General features: G+C 37.8%; 2 long non-coding RNA genes across 2 annotated transcripts in view; one reads left to right on the top strand and one right to left on the bottom strand.

The window, feature by feature from the left end:
- Positions 1-12,918, top strand: part of LOC140002163 (uncharacterized) — a 26,103-nt gene extending 13,185 nt beyond the window's left edge. The window contains exon 3 of the long non-coding RNA XR_011808291.1: positions 10,409-12,918. This is a non-coding gene — a long non-coding RNA (uncharacterized lncRNA). The remainder of the gene's footprint in view (positions 1-10,408) is intronic.
- Positions 12,797-18,595, bottom strand: LOC119716461 (uncharacterized). The gene is made up of 3 exons (XR_005264535.2): positions 18,243-18,595; positions 13,142-13,225; positions 12,797-12,935 (listed from the first exon to the last, which is right to left on the bottom strand). It is a non-coding gene; the product is annotated as an uncharacterized lncRNA (long non-coding RNA).

The raw sequence follows: 18,595 nt of genomic DNA, 5'->3' as shown, positions 1-18,595 counted from the left end.
AGTCAGGAGTGGAAAAAAAATAGATTATATTAAACTAAACTATAATGCTCCATTTGTAGCCATACTTCAGTATTTATTACCTGAATAAAGCTGGTAAATTAAGTAATCTAAAGTTAGGAAGTAACAAAATTAAGTTGCCTGTACAAATGTATTTCACATATGTTATCTTAATGAACTATCAGTGAGTTTACACATATGCTATCTTAATGAACTATCAGTGAGTTTAAACAATATGAAAGGACTAAGTCAGGGCAATATTCCAGAAATGAGTCAATCCAAATATTATGTTTTGAGTAAACATTAAGTATATATAACTGCTTTTATCAAAATTGCCAGGGTCCTTCAATACAGTTTGTTTTGAAGAAAACAGCATATTCTAATAAAAGATATTCCATTTTCAACCATTCAGTGCTGTGTTGTGGCATCATTGTTTTGTACTATGAAAACTGTAAATCTGGCAAGTCTTACCAACATAAAAATACATTTGCATATACTGTATAAATTCAGTTATAGGCACCAGTAAAGGCACCTTTGCATGATTAATGTTGCAAGAAATATACTTTATGTGCTGTGTTCAAGTGTAGGAGGCTGGCATTTAAAATGCATAGTTCTAAATACGGGATAACAATAGCAAGAAAATCTGTGGAATTGTTAGAGCTGACTTTTTAGGGAAATAGCAGTTTATCTGTTTACCTTGAAATGAATGATTTTGATTTGCAGTAATGGGCATTGAATGATATTGCATTGAGAATAGTTTCAGAACTACAAAATTAAAAGGAAAAATTTAGTATTATATGTATTTGCATATATGGCTATCTGATATATGTGTGTATATTGATACAGAAAGCAGTTAGTAGGCTGTACATAGTACACTTAAAGACTGTCAATGCCTAAGAGGCATTAGAGCACACACAGTAAGGTAAGTTTTAAGGTAAGTTTTCAAGTCTGCCCTGAATCCATAAAACAAAACCTCACCTAAAAACACTTTATGCACATTACTATGCATGTGCATAGTAATTCACTTTGGTTCCATCCTTAAGAAGGCTGAGCAGCATATGGTGAAGCCAGGGACAAGGTGGCTTTGGTGTGTTTTGCATCCCTTTAATCATGACGTGCTGGTAGCATGTTTTTCCTGTCATTCTTTAGCTTTCTGAATTCATGATAAAGGAATTAAATGTTGCCTTTTAAAAATAGATTTGTAAAAGGCATATATATTATTTTCAATTATTTTCTTTATTGGATTTTACATTAGAAAGTTGAGTTTCTAGCTACCCTTCTGCCTAGAAGTCTTTATAAGGTGATAGAAATACTATCGTGCTTGTGGTAGTGAAGAAGCAGTATAAAAAAATCCTTTTTGTACAATACAAAATTTAATTTAGGATCTCATTGCTACAGGATGCTGTGGAGACAAAAGTTCAAATACTTAGACAAAAGAGAATTAGAAAAGTCATGAAAGATTTGTTCACTGGTGGCTGTTAAATGTACCTGGAGTGCATCCATCATCTCAGGAAGCCAGAGCTGCTGATGGCTGAGGAATGAGAGTATAAACTGGGGAAAGCATTACTCTCTGATTGCACCATTTCATATGTTTTTTCACTTAGCATCCAGTATTAGTTACAGACAGAAATCTATTTCAGCTAGTTGCAGTTTTGCTCTCTCCCCTATGGCTGTTGTGATAGTTTTTGTTTTTTTTTTCCTCCCCATAAAGCATTTTTTTTTAAAGTATTGAATATTAAGTATTTTAATTCAGATTGGAAAAGCACTTGTTTATCGTTATCAACATACAAGTGGGCTGCAGTTTTAAAGGTAAATGAGTTACCATTATGGCTGCATCACTTTAAGCTAATATCCAGTGTCCTGTATGATTATTAAGCAAGCAAATCTGGAAATGTAATGTTTTTGTTCATCTCAAGCTTCCTGTCACTGTGTATTGATTGTGCTCAGAAGGGGCTTTCAGCTGAACATCTCTACCCTTCAGGCAAGGAGCCTTTCTTTAACAAAGCATTTGGTATCCAGCAGCTGGAGGCCTACAGTTTTAGACACTGGTCCTTTCTTCAGCTCTAAGGAAGGTGTTTAATTATATATCATTTCACATCCAGGAAGTAGCCTGGGAATGCATTGACTACTTTGTAGGGTCTCTGTGGAAAAACAAAGAATGTTATTTTTTCATTGTGTTTGCTTCCTTAAAGACTTTTCCATCTCAGAGAAAAACAGTATGCTATTTGGGGACAGAAGTCATTAGCAACAAGGCATACTTTTTGGAAGCTGGGATAATTAAGCATTAGAACATTTTAAAACCAAAGAGAGTTCACCTATTGAAGGGCTGAAAATAGTTCAGGGAAATTCTGAATAGGCTGTAACCTACTGGAGGTCAGTCTGGCTGTGATAATGGCACCTTCCATCAGCTGTAGAAAAAAGTGGGGTTCTGAGCTGACTGTTACCTCTCAGGAACGAGGTCATGCAATTATAATCGACATTTCCATAAAAACATCTAAGCAGCAGCAAGCAAAAAAAAAAATAAAATTGAGTTGGATGCTAAGATCTGTGGAAGACAGTAGATGGCGCAAAGATGTAAGAAAACATCTTGGTTTTCTTTCAGATTAGGGATAAGACTCCAAAGAGTTTTAGGGCGAGTAGGATAAGAGCAAAAAAGTCTCAGCTTTATTGCTCAAAATCCAGCAGGGATTGTGTGTGGGAAGAAATGAAGGAAATGCTATTTATACTGATGCATTTGCAACTCCGAAGTGAAGTTTGCATATGCTATCTACTAAAGTAGATTCCAGTGTTTTACAAACATTCTGCTCCCACCTAGACCTTTGTAACTTTTTTCAGCGTGATTTTTGTAGCTGTCATGTCCTTCAAGTTCAGACTTTTCTCACTCTACCCTGAGATAAAACAAAGCCTTTGCAGCCTTCCAGAAAGCAATAAATTACCATGCCAGTATTACGTGACACCCAAGCTATAAGAGAGACTATGCTTAACTCCTTTGTGTCTGATTTCCCAGGTCCTCTTTTCAGGTTCTATACCTTGGATGTCCTAATCATTAGCCTGTTCAAGATGGGCAGGTCTCTTTGTGTCTTTCCTTTTTAAATGTTTAATTCTGGAGCTGAGAAACTTTCCCTAACTAAAATTATGTGTGAATGTTTTGTTGCAGCAAGTGAATCTTTGTGAAAATTTATGGTGATCCAGAATTTCCCAACAAAAACTCTCCTGGCATTTTTCAGAGCAGTGTGGTATTCCTCTGTTTTTTGTGGGATGCCAAAGGTGACATTCCAGCCTGCCTCCAGCTCCTGGCACTATCATTGTAGAGCTGTGGGTAATGTAGCTCCATGGACAGACACTAGAGCTATCATTAACCCAAGCTAGTGCATCTACCTGATACACTGTGATGATGTGCAGAGACAACAGGTTGCCAAAATCATTGGTGCAGGATCATATCTGAGGTAATAAATCCACGCTTTGGCTTTCATGCTTACATAGCTGACCAAGGAATCACTGCGGCCTCCTTCATAGTGTGAGGTGGATCTCCTGCTCAGTGTTTGCTGACAGCTGTTTGCATGGCTGCAGTACAACCATCCAACCAGTATCAGGATAAGGGTTGTGTCATTGCCTGTACTCTGGCTACAGGGGTCAAAATCATTTGAACTTGTTACAAGTCCTTAGAATTATCCATAGTTGATTTATAAACATGTAAGACTTTTTTTTATTATTATTATTATTTTTATTTTTTTTTATTTTAACTTACTCGTTGAGAAACAGCTAGCTAAAGTGCCCCTTTATGCCACTGCTAGCACAGGCTCACACAGCCATACAGAAAAGAGAGTTATGGATTGAAAGAGGTGTGAAGGGTATGGCCACTGAGGAGAACATTGCTGTGGGCTGTGAGTGTAGGGTACTGAGATATCACCTTGAGACAGTTGCTTCCCCATGGTTTGTGTCAGAGATCCTCATGGTTTAGTCCAGCAACAAATCTTGCAAACTACATCTTGGTGAAATAAAATTAGAGAACTAGGTGACCACTGTACCACTGTCAGAAGTCCAGTCCACAGCAAGTTGTTGGTCTTAACAAAAGAAACTAGGTAAAATTCCCCAGTCTGTATAGGTGATCAGACCAGATACTGAACTGTTCCTTTTGGACTTAAGAGAAATGCATGAGTTTTATATACTACTGAGACTAGATTCATTGTGTAGAAAAGGATCTGGGGGTCTTGGTTGACAGCAAGTTGACTATAAATCAACAGTGTACCTGGCAGCCAGGAGGGCCAACCATATTCTGGGGTGCATCAGGCACGGCATTGCTAAGCCAGTTGAGGGAAGGGATTGTCCTGCTCTTCTCTTGTGCTGCTGCAGCCTCACCTCAGGTACTGTGTGCAGTTTTGTGCACACAACACTATAAAAAGGACATAAAGCTATTAGAGAGTGCCCAAAGGAGGGTTACAAAGATAGTGAAGGGCCTGGAGGGGATGATGCCTGAGGAGCAGCTGAGGTCCCTTGGTTTGCTCAGCCCCGAGCAGCGCAGGCTGAGGGGAGGCCTCATGGCGGCCTGCAGCTCCCTCACGAGGGGAGCGGAGGGGCAGGCGCTGAGCTCTGCTCTCTGGGGACAGCGACAGGACCCGAGGGGACAGCATGGAGCTGGGACAGGGGAGGGTCAGGCTGGGGGTTAGGGAAAGGTTCTCCACCCAGAGGGTGGTCGGGCACTGGGACAGGCTCCCCAGGGCAGTGGTCATGGCACCGAGCCTGCTGGAGTTCACAATGTGTCTAGACAGTGCTCTCAGACATGTGGGTTGATTTTTGGGTTGTCCTTTGTGGAGCCAAGAGTTGGACTCAATGGGTCACAAGTTGGACTTGTGGGTCCCTTCCTGCTCAGGATATTTCAGGATTATATGAACGGGAAGTCTCTGTAGAAATAAAAAGACTCAGTAGAGACTAGGAGAAATAATGAGTACCTCCAGCAGTGGAAGGTCTGGGAGGAAATCAAGGGCTGTGGATACCCCATCCCTGGGAGTGTTTGAGGCCAGGTTGGATGGGGCTTTGAGCAACCTGGTCTAGTGGGAGGTGCCCCTGCCCATGGCAGAGAGGTTAGATGTAGATGATCTTTAAGGTTTTAAAGCCTATAATTTAATGATAATACTTCTTTAAAATGAATATAAAAAAATAATTTACACAGATTGTTTGGTACAGCACAAACATAAATGGTCTTCTTCCTTGTTGGGAAAAAACAAACACCAAGATTGCAGGTATTCACAAAGGATAAAATATATATTATTCAGTGTAGTATAAAACTAGAAGGACAAAGGGTTTTAAAACAAAATACAGAGAAAGCCATGTAGCCAATCAGATATGTCTTTCTCTATTTCTTTCTCCACCCCACCCCTGTCAAAGAAAAAAACAAACAACTTTAGTAGTATAATGCTGCAATTATGAATTTTTACACCTAAAGGAGTTAAGAAAGGAATAGGTGAGTCCAATAGTAAAAATAACTCTCTTTATAAAACATACACATAAATGGAGAAGTGTGTGTAGTTCACAGAATGGGAGATACACGTTTCACACGTTTTTTCAGAAGTTTTCTACTGTATTTCCTTGGGGTTTTCTTTTTGTTTTCTTTTTTTTTTCTTTCTTTTTTTTTTTTTATATATATAATTATTATTGTTTTTATTTCTTCCGAGATTCTTTTATAGCTTCAGTTGTCCACAAAAGGAACAGGACATCATTTTTGGGTCTCATGGCATGCCTCTTGGCATGATAATTAAGTGTCTTCCAAAACAAGCAATGAATGAGGTAGCTAACTGCAGTTGTTTTAGGGTTTTTCCCATTACCATCTGAAGAGGAAATGTTGGGTGTGTGCTGATTATACAGAATATCAGTATGCTTAAAGCACAATGCACATCTGAACATCAAAATAACATCCCCTAGGTATTTGGCTGGTGTCCGTATGTGAAGTTGAAAAAAAATATATATAGCTTTGTATTCCAGGCTTAAAGATAATGAGAGCTTTGAGACATAAAAGATGTGAGCTGGGGGTTGATGCAATTGTAACAGTCAGTCTTAGAGCTCTGAGTGACATTTTGTGATTGTCAGCTTGTACCATAATACCCATGTTGAGAACATGGAACATATGAAGATGTCACTTCGGAAATCTTATTTATTGTGTCTATTTTTTGGTTTATTTATTTTTTAAATAATTCTTCTTACATATGAAGGACTTGTCAAGAAGGGGAAAGACCAGAAACAGCTCTCCATTGGGGGCAGCAGCAGATACAGAAACGTGATGTTAGCCAGGGCACTGTGTATAGCCAAAAACTCAGAGGAATAAGATGGGAAATACTAAAGTAGATATAATAATGAAAAAAAAATGTAACTTTAAGGTACATCATTGTCTTCTAAGACATCAGAATGTCTTAGAAGACAAAGGGATGAAAACTTCACTGATAGGAACTAGGATTGATTAATACAGGAAAAGAGGAAGTGTTCTACCAGGTACTAACATGTACCTGTCCTCCACAGCAGGAAGAAACTTTCTTTCAGCAGACACAAGTATTACCATAGATTATATAGCCAATCTGTAAGCCAATCTGTACATTATATGACCTGTAAGAAGTTTTGAACAAAGAAAAGCTGAGAATATTTTTTAAAGTTATAGTACAATATTCAATGTTATTTAAATATAGTTTATAGATAATCCTAAAATAAATAATAATGTTTAAAACAAATTTGGTTTCAAAACTGAATTTACTTGCAAGAAAACTGTAACATTAAAATTTCTTGCCTATTTTGCTTTAAATTTTGTTAACTATTTTTATAGCAGATTTTCCTCACAGCGCTTCCCTCCCTCAAACATCTACAAGCTGAACTTTGGAAAAGCTGTTCATCTTGAGATAGATGAGTCTTCAGGAACTTCTCTGACTTCATTTCATATTCATAGACTAAGAAGTAGGACAATATTGATTGCTGCTAGACAAAGAGGTTGTACTGAAGTAAAGATGCATTTACATAGGAACACAATTTATTTCTTACATCATTGAATGGCCCATCAGGTGACCTTGGCTGAGTTTCGGAGTTGTGCTTGTAATGTGTGCTGGCCACCAGCTAGACTAGGTGGCACTGATAACATCACATCGGTCGCATCAGACTGTAAAGGAGTCCTTAGAAAATTAACATATAGAATTGTAGCTATGCTATAACTCTTCATAATGATATCTACTGAAATTAATCTTTGTGCCTGCATCTTAAAGATGGTATAAATGGAAACTTTATTATACAAAGAAAGCCCTAAGTTTAACTCACTGTGGAGGGAAAACATATGCATGTGTCAGTTCTGGCCTATCAAAGGTTTCATAGCTCGAAGGAAATACAGTCATTTGCTCATAGATTGTCAGATACAGCAGTAGTAACTAATCAGATACACTTCTTTTCCTTTCCTTCAGTCATATTTTTACTATAGTCATGCAACTGAATGTAACAGATATAGAAACACATATAGAAAAAGTATTATGGCCATCAATTAGGAAGCACTGAAAAATGTTAGGCTAGCGCTCCATAAGAGATGCTTTGTCTTTTATTGCAAATGATTTGTTTTCTAAATTTTTCCTAATTATCTTCTTTTGATTAATGTTAAAGTGACAAAGAAAAATACTAGTGACCAGAAGAGCTTTGAATAACTACAGGGCAATTTCTAAAAAGATGGATGTCTTTGTCATGGAGAGTTATGTGCTAAAGAACCATTTATGCTTTTGGAAGAAAAAAAACGTCCATCCCCTCCCTCCGCTCTATTTGAAAGCAGTTCGCCACACAATTCCTGTGGTGAGGAGCTGCTTGTTCCTGCTGAAGGACATGTGTGGCATATGGGATTTTTAACAGATACACTGAAATATAAGATAGATGTCAGGGCACAAGAACTACCAGGTGGAATTCTGTGGCTGATCTTAAGCAGGGTATCAGATGTGGTGATCTCAACCTTTAGTCCTTTCTACCACTGACTATTTGATGATTAGAACAGCAGAATGATAGAGTCACAGAATGATTTAGGTTAGAAGAAACCTTAAAAAACAAATAATTCCAATCCCCCTGCTGTGGGCAGGGACACCTCCCACCAGACCAGGTTGTTCAAAGCCCCATCCAGCCTGGCCTTGAACACTTCCAGGGATGGGGCATCCACAGCTTCTCTGGGCAAAGAGAACACTTATCAGTTAGGATGTCTTTTGCTTGCTTTTCCTTGCCTGGCCTGCTCTACCCAAATGTAAATTGTTTATGGTTGCCCAAACTGGACAAAGACACACAATGGTTTATCTGCCTCGTGTCATCCAGATGACAAAGCTGTAAGCGACTTTCTTGTTGTTAGTAGCCCCAGCTGGAAGAGAAGATATGCATGAAATAAAGGAGTCACTTAGTTCCAGTCACCCAACATTCTGTCTGAACTCTAAGCTACTAGTCTTTGTTGAGACAGGAGATGGATGTATCCTATAGATGAATATATAGAATTCTGATGATAACAAAATATTTATTAAGAGGTTGCTTCACTGACCCAGTTCCATTTCTTCCTTCCTGCAGTCACCACCCTAGGCGACTGCACTGTGGCCAGACACCAATATCTGTTTTCTCAGACTCCTCATGAAAACTCATCATCTCTGTCTCTCTAGCATCAGCTATTCTCTTCCTTCCCTTGGGCATTGAGTTCAGTTTCACAGATACAGTTATTCTCCTCAGTCTCTTAACTCTGAGACCAACCCAGGCCTTGCAAAGAGGCTCCATTTTCATACATCTAACACAGATGATACCAAGAAAGACGAAAAAGGGGGAAGTCTTAATTTATTTACTTGAAGAAAGAAGAAACCAAAGCTTCTTTGGACATCAAGTATGTGTTTTTTTTTCTGGTCTTCCTCTGCTGATGGAAAACCTGGGTTTGTTTCTGAAAAGGATGGAGTAAGATGTGATTAGCTTTGAAAATTCCTGAATGGCTCAATGGCTCCTTTAGTCAAAAAAAAAAAAAAGAAAAAAAAAAAGAAAAAAAAAAGATAGTGGACAAGCAACTAGTTAGAAGGGACTTTATATGATGTAAAGATAGTGCTGATCTTGCCAGAATCCTGTCATTCATGAGACATTTGTGAGAAGTGTACTGGCTCTCTGTGATTTCCAGTAAAGCAAACAAACACTCTGTGTGCTCAGCATTTCTTAGCTCCAGTCTGGTTAATATCTTGGAGCTTCTGTTTTCACAGTGAAAACAGGGATATGAAATGAGAACATTCAAACTACTTTAAAATGTTTTGGAAAGTATACTTGAATTTCCCATAACTCTGTTAAAGATATTTCTGGCATCAGACTGGTCCAAATACCAAGGGAAAAAAAAATATGTTCAATGCCAACAACTTTCAGTGTATCACCTGTTACTTTTTAGAAACAGATTCTGGGGGTCAAAAAATAGTTGATTTTTCAGGGTGTTCTTAATAAAAAGGAAATATATTCAGACTATTGCTGAAAATAATAACTTCTGGACTAGGAAAAAATGTTGAGAAAAGCCAGAGAGAGTATGAATATACTCTCTCTTCTGCAGACACAAATTCCCAAAGATACAACTGGCAATACATACCAGTATGTAACTGTCTTCTTGAACATGTGATATTAACCATGAAGATGTTAATAAAATTAAAGTTTTTGGGACAGGATTTATTTCAAAGATGTGGAATTTTAAAAACACTAGTAGTAGTCTTGTTATTATGGTGTTCTATATAAATGAAGATGAAGAATATTTGTAAGAAGAAAGGTAATATTTTACTGGATATCCTTATGATGGATAAACTTCTGGCCAGAGGGAAAAAATGATGAAAACTAAGAAAGAAAAGAAACTAAATTTTTTTTTTTATTTTTTTATTTTTTTTTTTTTTTAGTTAATGATGGAGTTTTATGTTTCATAAATGTTTTGTCTTCATTGTTCCTCAATATTGGCTTCAGGGCAATAATGAGGTCAAACAAAATCATTCAACTGAATTAGTTTCCAGAATGCAGTGCAGTCAGTGAAAGGTTTTTTAGCCTACTTACATCAGCAAGGTCTAATAAAATTATTCACTTTCTGTCAAGATGCTTTCATCAGAATTTTGTCTTTGGGTCCAGGCAGTATTCTCAATCTTATACCAGTTTACTTTTTAAATTCAAAGTGCCTGAAACTTTCTTCAACCTCATAGTCTTCACTATGAAGGACAGGAGCAGGTATGGAGCAAACAGATCTGCTCTTTCAGAATAAAAGATTCACATGTGATCCATAATCTGTTTTTCCCTTTGCTTTCCTTTCAATTCTGTTCCGTTCTGTTCTTAGTAATTCAGATGATGAAAAGTTTTCAAGTAAGCTGGGTTTTCATAAAGATACATACTTTTTTTTTTTTTTTTTTTTTTTTTTTGTTTTGTTTTGTTTTAGGTGGTCCAACACTGGAATAGGTTGCTCAGAGAGGTTGTGGAGTCTCCCTCCTTGGAGATATTCAAAACCCAACTGGACATGGTCTTCAGCAACCTCCTCTAGGTGACTGCTTTAAGCAATGGAGTTGGACCAGATGTTCTTCAGAGGCCGCCCCAAACCTCAGCTATGCTGTTACTGTGATAGAGAGTGGACAAGACTAGCTAAAGAAAATCTTTTCTCTTGAATGGGTTTAAATATCTAACTTAACAAAAACACTGTGTCAGTGCTCCCTTATTGCTTCTAGCTGTTTTTTCTTGCAGATGAACATTGAAATAAGGACTCATTTTCCTTAAGAACTAAGTGTGAGATGAGAAATTTAATGTCTGATTGGATTGTAACTGTGCCCAACATTGCCAGGGGGCAGTGCTCAGCAGTTCTGCTCTTGGCTGCTCCCGTGCTCTGCAGTGCTCAATGCTTTCATGCAATGCTCTATGTCTGATGGCAAATAATGGGGTCAAGTTTCTACTCCTTACTCCAGTAATGTACTTCAGCTCAGCTACCTAGGCAGGTAAGGCAACAGTGATTTATACTATGCCTGTTAAAGCCCTAACTAGGGCAAGGCTTGAGTCATGACTACAGCACTGAATATCTAGTCATAATGGCCATATTAAGGAAGAAAGAAACTATTTTCCTAACCATTTTTCTCATACTCAAAAGTGGCAAGATCATTTTCACTTAAATTCTCATAAAAATATAGCCTTTGGCAACAAGTCAAATTCTTAACCTGTAAGTCTTTGGGATGATTGACAGTATTGACACGATTCATTCTACGTAAAATAATATGAAACCATATTCACAGACCCTACAAGTACATACATCAGTATGTATGGCTAAAATCCTCTGTTTTTAAGTATAATTGTCAGCTAAGCAAACAGAACCATGAAATAAAAACTGAAAATTGATCCTTTCACCAACTGCAACCTGAGAAAGAGCTTAACAGTGCACTTTAAACAAACATTGCATAACATAACATATATTGAAGCCGAAGACATATTTTAGATTAGATATTTTATTTGTCCATTACATGATAAATATTGGTTCTGGCCAGCCTCCAGTGAGGGGAGTCCAAGTTAAAATGAAGTCTTTAAAGAATATGAGACCCTAGCGTCCCATCCTAGAACAGGCCAAAGGTGCATTTAACTTCATCCTATGTACAGAAGTGGCTGAGAGAATATAACAAGAATAATGAGGGAATATTCAGCATATAATGATAATTCCTCAAAATAGTTTCCCAGTCTCCAATGGTCGGTGACCTAAGGACATCTTGAATCTGGAAGAACAGTGCTGGAGAACTTCTCTTCCATGAGCTTGATGGAAAGCTTCTCATCTTTCAGCATCACAGCATCCTACAGCAGGGCTTTGCGTTAGCTGCTTAGATACTTTGAAGATGAATCAAGACCTGTGGCTACTAAACTTCCAGCATGGAAATTCTTCATTTGTTTAACAGCCGGAATGATAAAATTGTGGCAGTGCAGCGTATGTTCAGACCATCTGACATCATATGAGGATGCTCTCAGATTGACCAGTTCTGAGGACCTCCTGCAGTTCATCTGGCTCAGCTGAGCACTGAAGGCATACCTTTGGGAAAACTCCAGAGTCAGTAAGGGAGTCTTCACTAGTCACCATTGCTCTTGGTTATTAAAAGTTATCCAAACGTTATTTCCAATTTTGAGAGTAATACTGGCATTTAATAATAGCATGTTTAAGAATAAGAGAGTAGTGATAATAAAAACTCAGATAAACTGTAAATATCTGTATGTCTAACTATGTTATGGTTAATATGCAATATTTATTTTGAAAAGAAATTATCCAGTGGATGAAATGTACATGGGTATTTTGTAGTAAAATGGCCAAGGCTAATCATTCCAGGTGCATTTCCTAGGTAGTGAGGAGACAACTTCTAAAGCCTTTTCTTGTGGAACAAGGGCATGATTTTACTTGGACAGGAGTTCCTTCCGTAGTTTTCATGTGGGTTCTAGATTGGAAACCATGTACTCAGCCTTCACTAATATTTCATTGTGCAATTATCTGCTTTATTTTCATCCAGTGCTGTGGGGGTGCAATTTTCACTGTCTTTGAATGAAGCGCATGCTTTTGTCGATGTTTCTGTAAATGAGCTTTGCTCATTATTATAGGACTTTAAATATACACAGCCTGATTTGAGTAATTTGTTGAATTAGTCCTGGGAACAGCTGTGTTCATCACTTTGTCATCAATGTGGTGCAAGAAGAGACACCCTGGGAAGGCTATGAGGAGGAAATGCTGTGTTTCATTGGATAATGTCTACTATGCTACTTTTTTTTTCCAACTGAAATACATATTTAAGAGTGATACATATATTTGATTCCCTTTGAATTAAAAAGACATTCATGCTGTTGTACTGGGGAGTAGCTTCCAATCTATGAAGATCTCTAAGTGGTATTTAGTGATGTTCTCTTGCATACAGGTGAATTTTCTAGCCATTCTGAAAACACTATTCATAGCATTCCTGTCAAATAAAAGAACAGAGGAATTTAATTTTCCTTTCATAAATATTAACTGACTATTCACAATGTACAATGTTGAAGAATCCAATAGATTTCCTAACTTGAAGGGTTATATAATGACTGTCTTACAACTGGTTTAGCACACATTTTTTTGGACACCTTTACTCTTTTGAAACAGTATGCATCTGATTTGCCTAATTCTGCTTACCTGAGATGGGAAGAGCAAGGGAGCTGGTGATATGGTAACGATTTCTTTCCCCCTCTGAGGCTAAAAGAATGAGATATTATCCCCCTGCAGAAACAGCAGATAGTAGATGACAGCATGACAGGGACTGTCCAGCTATTAAGACCACTGAGTCCTTCTTCAAAGGTGGCATTTGCTTTTGTTTTGAAAAAGATTTGGGAGCTTTTTGAGGGCCCATTGGTTTTCTGGAAAGATTTTCTTTTCTGGCCATGAGTATCTGTAAGCCTTATTCTCCAGACTGTCAGTGCCATCTAATACTGGAGTAACCCTACAGTTACAGCCGTCATGGCAGGAATAAATAAGCAGCTAGTGAAGAGTTTGTGAAGTGCAACTGCTGTCCCCCTGGTGTATTAAAGTGTTCGAAAATCAGACCAGTTAACTTTATTTCACCTGTGTCACAACCCAGGAGTTAGTCTGTGGCTATTTGCTCATCTGTACCCCAAGACTGGGACATCTATTGCATATGTGAAGCGGAGAGCTGTTGACAACCACCTCACCCAGTGATCCCTGCAGACTGGCAGAACTCCTCAGGTTTAAAAAGAAATCCAATTTATTATAATTTAAAAGAGCAAGGAAAAACACTTCCTTGTCATGTAGAAGGATTTATATGATGCTTCCTGAGAAAATAAATACACTGAATAGTGTATTAAAGCATGTGCATTACATCTTGTAGTGTCAGTACTGCTTCTTTGGTGCTAGTGACTGGAAGAATTTTTTTTTTAAGGAAAAGCATGGTTGGTAAATCGACAAAATGTACAAGAGACAGTTTGCAGCAAACACTTTCAGAATAAGGTTAAAATATGATGTGTGTTGCAAAGCCTGAGAGATAAATAGAGCTGTTAAAGCAATCAGTTTCTGAACTCTGATCAGGAGAGCAGTTGTGTGATGTACAGGAGAAAAATCAATGTTGCAAATAAGTGTTATAATATTCATACTACAACTGTCTTTGCAGTGATTGCAGTATATGTCAGATTTTAACGTTAAACATAAGACTTTTGGCATACTAAGAGTGTTCATTTACTGGGTGGCATTTTAATTAATCTCATACAGAGTAATCTAAGGTCCCTGCTTCACAAGATGCTGTCTTAAAGAAATATTATATTTTCCCTTTTATTGTCAAATTCTCTTGGGTCTCTCTAGAAGGCTAAAGGGGTATTTGACACACAGAAACTGTATCAATTCAGGCCACTTCTTAGGAGAATGATTTCTGCATATTTAATCTCTCATCCAACTATGATTCAAATTAATGGATTTTTTTTTCATTGAATTCCTTGGAAATTGAATTAAATCTGTATTAAGTACCGATCAGGAAAAAAAAGCAACAATCAATCAAAAACAACAAGAACAAAAAACAACCTCAACATATCAGACGCAGATTTGTTTAAAATGTTCTTATCTTTTTATAGACAGTATATCAGACTCACTCTCCACAGCTTTGGGTAATTTTGATGCATAGCTAGTGCCAATGTTTGCTTGGTAAACTCTGTGCCAGACTTTGTGCTTTTTTATTTATTTTTCTTATCAGCAGAAATCTGAACCTTGTTAACACATAAGATGCTAGCTTGAGCCTCCTGTTTTTTTTTTTTTTTTTTTTAGCCTGATAAAAATGGTTGTAATAAACCAAACAGCTCATGTTTATATGCACTGTTGTTACTGGTTTAGTCACTATACAGTAAAGCTACAGTTTACAGCTGCCTTTGATTTTGTTTCACAGGTTACTCACACCTCCCTGACCTGCCTTGCTGTGAAATCCTGTTCTGATTTGAGAGAAGGCACAAGGGGCTGTGAGGAAAACAGTTGGAGAAGGAGGAGGTGAATCTTTTTGCTGGTTTCATCACTGAGTGGTGTCCTTGAGTTACTTACAGGTAACAGCTTTCTTGATAATGTTGGTAATATTTGCAATCAATGAGGGCTGCTTTACACATTAACCCATTACTGTAAGGAACAGAGTTGGAAAAGATGTTTACCTGACTGACCTGAGTGTGAAAAACTGATGGTTGGAAGTTCCTGCCTCGTTTTGGGTTTTAGTTACTTTTTGTCTCACACGTCTATTCTGAAGACAAAAGTCAAGCTCTATTCTCAAATTTGGAGACTTTCACTTGAGAGCTCCTGGTAATTTAAGACACCTTGCTATGCCATGTCTGTGGTAGACAGATAACTTTTGTTGGAGGGATGTACCTTTGCTCTGGCTGTGGAAGTCTGCTGAGTTGTGGTCAGGGTATTAGCATCTGGTGTCTTTCACAAAAGCTCAGAAGTAACTTCCCAGCTAAACTTCAGTTACTCTTCCAGAAACACAACCTGCCTGAACACAGACTGTTTGCTAAGAGTTGGTACAGCAGGAACCATGGAGCCATCCTGGGTCTACTGCTGCACCCAGAGCACTAGGAAACGCAACACAAACATCTGGAGAAGCTTTGCATGTAGGCATCTCATGTTTTTTCAGGGCTTGTTACGTATGACACTGCCAAAAATATTTATGCTGCTAAGCTTACCCTGGAAGCAGCAGAACAGTATTTATCACACAATGGTGTGTGTGAGCTTTTAACTCTTACTCTTGCACTAATGACCATTAATCTTAATCTGGCTAAAATGACCATAGATAATTGTGAACTGAGTATTTCTAGGGACGAGGTACCCAAATGATTGTTTCCTTCCCTATTTCCTTTCATCAACTCCCTCTCCTGTACCCTCATCTCCATACCCTATGATGATAGGGGGGCATGGACACAGAGACATATCTTCCTCCATGTCTCAAACTTTCTTCCTGCAGTACACCACAGCCCTCATCCTCTCCAAAACACACAATATGGAGTGTGTTCAGCTCAGTCCTTTGGAGGGAAACAAGAGGAAAAAAGAAAGTGGTATAGCATGGACTAGAAGTAAATAGGATGAGCTACTGGTGGTGCCCAAGTTGGCTTGGTAGCAAGCTATTCAGCATCTGAATTAGCATACAGATTGGCAGTTCATGTTTAAACTTTCTGAAGGATTAATTTTCAGTTCCAAAGATGTCTGAAGGATTAATTTAAAGTGTCATGACTGGGACCAAATTCCATGCAGAAATATGTTCTGAACAAATCAGAGAAAAACACTCCACTGTTCATTTTGCATGCCTTTCCAATTCTAATACTACAATATTTGAATAAAACTAAATGTATTTGATGTTACATGAAAAAAACAAAACAAAACAAACAATTAAAATATGATCTTCAGGCAAAGAATTTTTATCTCTGTCAAAATACACAATTTTGACTACATGTTTAAGACCTACTACATGTTTAAGACCTAAATTGCTCCCACAGGGATATATCCACTTAATCTCATATGTTCTACTGAGCAATTTATGTTTGCTTTAATATCCTGATTTGTATATTAGAATTCATAAACTGAAAATTAAAACTGTGATTTTTTTTAAAGGATTGTTTTTGTGTGCATCTGAATAACCTGTTTCAATATACATCTTTAATCAGCTTTATTTCACATCTATTACTTCTGCATTATATATTTGGCTTCATTTGTATTGCCACATCACACTTTGTTTGTATGACATAATTCGTTCTGTACTAAAGTTTCCAGAAACTTGACTACTTCATAGGCGTAGACCATAGCGGGATTTATAAAAGGTTTGCAGGAAGTAGGATATTTAGTGTATTACCCAAAATAAGAAAGTCCTCCAAAACATCAGGTAATGTTCTGTAAGTCTTTGATATTCTTCTTTATCCCCTTCTGCACACTTCTTCCCCTTGTTCTCTTACTTTTAATGTCAAGTTGTATGGGTAGACAAGGATGTAATGAGTTACTTTTGTGTGTGTGTGTGTGTGTGTTTGTGTGTGAATCAGGTCATTGACTTGACTCTCCCTTCTACACATTTACTTGGTAACAGAGCTGTAGTCAAAGTTCTCCTACTTTTCATTGTTTACTTATGTATTTTAAGTTAACTTCACCAATATCAATGGGAAAGATCAGACAAAACAGAGTAAACCTCTTCTGGTGGTGGTTTGTGGACTCTGTTAACATAGACCTTTTATATTTAGATTAGTGTAAAAAGATGATTTCTCCAGAATTGTGTGTCCTGAGATGTTCTTTCTTCTTACCTAGTGGAGTATTAACAGGATGGAGGGAATAGTTAACCTTTGCATCTGTACTTTGGCAACTAGCCCATGAATTAATAAAGATGATGAAAGCTGTGGAAAATTGCTTATTTCCTACCTTGTTCCAGAGAAGGGATTAGAGAGTGGAAACTCTCCAGAGACAGCAAAGCCGAGGCTGAAAAAAAGCTGTGAGAGGAAAGCTTAAAAGAGACACATGGGAAAGTTTGGGTAGGGGAAAGATAGGGCTGGGTATACTTTTGTAGACTAGGAACTATTGTCTAACCTGGTGGTGAGACGAGCTTTGCTCTGTTGAGGAAAGGTAACTGTCACGAAGAAGACTACAATTCAGGAAGAAAACAAAAGATGAAGGTGGATCCTAGATAATTTTACAGAGGATAACACCCCAGCTCAAACAGCTTTGTAGAGTACTGAAGAAAACAAACCTGGATCCTGTACTGAGGATTAATTCTTTTTCATCTCTGTTTCAGTATTTTCCTGTATTTTTAAGTAAATAGTGATAGTGTCATGCAGTCTGGTAAATAGCCTGTTTTGTGTCTGTTCACATGTGTCTTGTATTCCTGAGGAGTGATACAGTTACCCAAAATATCCAGCCGGTTCATGTTTTGGGAGAATATAGGTGTAAACTGTTGACAAGATCAAGAATTCAGCAAAAGGGTTCACATGGGCATACCACTGACCCATAATTCCTGGATTTTAAAAGAGAGGGTATGGCAAACATGCATCTGGAGATGAAGAATGTTTCTGGAATCCCATAAAACTGTAAGGCATAATAATCTTTCAAATCACCAGAACTGATAAATATTGAGATAAGGAGATCTATACAAACTTCATAAGCTAATTTTTATCTAATTCTACACCTAATACATAGAAGATTATTAGGGGATTAACAGAATAGCACTTGTACATAGCACAAGAGCAGCAAAAATATCATGCAGTTGCTAGAATAAGATACTCACACCCAGGTAAAAATGCCTTCAGGGACCCTGCTCTTTTTGAGTGGACATGTAGAGCTGTGCATTTTTCTTCATGGTAGTTGACCAGACCTTCAAGGCACACTGACAAATATGCACTTTCAGCCAGGACTGCATGTCTGGAGATTTTGCGTCTAGAAGTGCAGTTGAGTAAGGATGGCTGATTTTAACAGGAAATGTTATCTGTTTTACTGAATGAGTAAAAAGTGGTTTATTCTTGTGGTAGTCTCAACAATCAGCTTATCAGAAGGCACGCAGCACTCTGCAATCTTACTGTTAGAGGCACACATGCCTCGAGGTGATTTAACTGGCACATCCGTCTTGGCCTTTGCTAGCAT

This window comes from Anas platyrhynchos, chromosome 3 (genome assembly GCF_047663525.1).
Source record: "Anas platyrhynchos isolate ZD024472 breed Pekin duck chromosome 3, IASCAAS_PekinDuck_T2T, whole genome shotgun sequence".
Classification (NCBI taxonomy): Eukaryota; Metazoa; Chordata; class Aves; order Anseriformes; family Anatidae; genus Anas; species Anas platyrhynchos.
Note: the sequence above shows the minus strand (reverse complement) of the source record. Positions and strands in the feature narration are given on the sequence as shown.